Consider the following 2,681-nt stretch of genomic DNA (forward strand, 5'->3'; position numbering starts at 1 on the left):
AGAGAGAGAAGAGACTCTGAGGCGAGGAGAGGAGGGAGAGAGAGAGAGGACTGAGCAGATAGAGAAGAGAGAGAGAGAGACTGAGGCAGACACAGAGAGAGAGAGAGAAGACTGAGGCAGGAGAGGGAGAAAGGGAAGAGAGAGAGAGTCCAGAGAGAGAGCAGAGAGAGAGGAGACTGAGGCAGAGAGAGAGACAGATGACAGAGATGAGAGCAGAGAAGAGAGATTGTGAGAGAGAGAGAGAGAGCGAGAGATGCTCGGAGAGAGAGAGAGCAGAGAGAGAGAGAGGATGACTGACGGCAGAGAAGAGCATGAGAGAGAGAGAGAGAGAGAGAGAGAGAGACTGAGGCAGAGAGAGAGACCGAGACCAACAGAGGGAGACCGAGAGACAGACAGACAGAGAAAGAAAGACAGACAGAGACAGACAGAGAAAGACAGACAGACAGAGAGAGACAGAGACAGAGAGGCCAGTTCTGATGGCTGATACAGTCCACTGGCACAAAGCTCAGAGATTAAGATTTAAATAGAGGGTGGGTGGCTACGAGTGGTGTGTGTGTGTGTGTGTGTGTGTGTAGATGCCTGGGAGGTGGAATGAAAGGCGAGTGGGAGAGGTGAGGAGTGGACTAGTCTGAAAGACAAACTGCCTGAACCAGGTCACAACATGGAGGGGTGACGGGCAGTTCCCAGTCTGAACCAGGTTACAATATGGAGGGGTGACGGGCAGTTCCCAGTCTGAACCAGGTCACAACATGGAGGGGTGACGGGCAGTTCCCAGTCTGAACCAGGTTACAATATGGAGGGGTGACAGGCAGTTCCCAGTCTGAACCAGGTTACAATATGGAGGGGTGACAGGCAGTTCCCAGTCTGAACCAGGTCACAACATGGAGGGGTGACGGGCAGTTCCCAGTCTGAACCAGGTCACAACATGGAGGGGTGACGGGCAGTTCCCAGTCTGAACCAGGTCACAACATGGAGGGGTGACAGGCAGTTCCCAGTCTGAACCAGGTCACAACATGGAGGGGTGACAGGCAGTTCCCAGTCTGAACCAGGTTACAATATGGAGGGGTGACGGGCAGTTCCCAGTCTGAACCAGGTCACAACATGGAGGGGTGACAGGCAGTTCCCAGTCTGAACCAGGTCACAACATGGAGGGGTGACGGGCAGTTCCCAGTCTGAACCAGGTTACAATATGGAGGGGTGACAGGCAGTTCCCAGTCTGAACCAGGTCACAACATGGAGGGGTGACAGGCAGTTCCCAGTCTGAACCAGGTCGCAACATGGAGGGGTGACAGGCAGTTCCCAGTCTGAACCAGGTTACAATATGGAGGGGTGACGGGCAGTTCCCAGTCTGAACCAGGTCACAACATGGAGGGGTGACAGGCAGTTCCCAGTCTGAACCAGGTCACAACACGGAGGGGTGACAGGCAGTTCCCAGTCTGAACCAGGTCACAACATGGAGGGGTGATGGGCAGTTCCCAGTCTGAACCAGGTCACAACATGGAGGGGTGATGGGCGCCATGGTAACACCTTTGTCCAGCGTGGAATGAGGCCGGTAGACTAACTGTGGCTTCAGAATAGAAGGGACAGACAGGCTTTAGAATGACTAAAATGACTCATGTCCACTCCAGAATGTTCTAACAACACATTCTAGCCACTCTGAATTGAAGTTACAGTGCATTCGGAAAGTATTCAAAACCCTTGACTTTTTACACATTTTAGTTACATTACAGCCTTATTCTAAAATTGATTAAATGTTTTTTTTCCCCCCATCAATCTACACACAATACCCCATAATGACAAAGCAAAAACAGTTTTTGGTAAAAATGTTGCTAATTTATGGAAGAAAAAATAAATAAAAATGACATTTACATAAGTACTTTTGTTGAAGCACCTTTGGTAGTGATTACAGCCTCAAGCCTTCTTGGGTATGACGCTATAAACTTGGCACACCTGTATTTGGGGAGTTTCTCCCATTCTTCTCTGCAGATTCTCTCAAGCTCTCTCAGGTTGGATGGGGAGCGTCGCTGCACAGCTATTTTCAGGTCTCTCCAGAGATATTCGATCGGGTTCAATTCCGGGCTCCGGCTGGGCCACTGAACAACATTGAGACTTGTGCAAAAAGCCACTCCTGTGTCGCCTTGGCTGTATGCTTAGGGTCGTTGTCCTAATGGATGGTGAATTTTCACCCCAGTCCGAGGTCCTGAGCGCTCTGGTGCAAATTTTCATCAAGGATTTCTCTGTACTTTACTCCGTTCATCTTTCCCTTGATCCTGACTAGACTCCCAGTCCCTGCTGCTGAAAAACATCCCCACAGCATGATGCTTCTACCACCATGCTTCACTGTAGGATTGGTGCCAGGATTCTTCAGACGTGACACTTGGCATTCAGGCCAAAGAGTTCAATCTTGGTTTCATCAGAGAATCTTGTGCCTTTTAGCAAACTCCAAGTGAGCCGTCATGTGCCTTTTACTGAGTAGTGGCTTCCGTCTGGCCACTATCATAAAGGCATAATTGGTGGAGTGCTGCAGAGATGGTTGTCATGCAGAGATGGTTGTCCTTCTGGAAGGTTCTCCCATCTCCACAGAGGAACTCTGGAGCTCTGACAGACTAACCACCTCCCTGACCAAGGCCCTTCTCCCCTATTGCTCAGTTTGGCCGGGCGGCCAGTTCTAGGAAGAGTCT

The sequence above is a fragment of the Salmo trutta genome, chromosome 14 (assembly GCF_901001165.1).
Source record: "Salmo trutta chromosome 14, fSalTru1.1, whole genome shotgun sequence".
Classification (NCBI taxonomy): Eukaryota; Metazoa; Chordata; class Actinopteri; order Salmoniformes; family Salmonidae; genus Salmo; species Salmo trutta.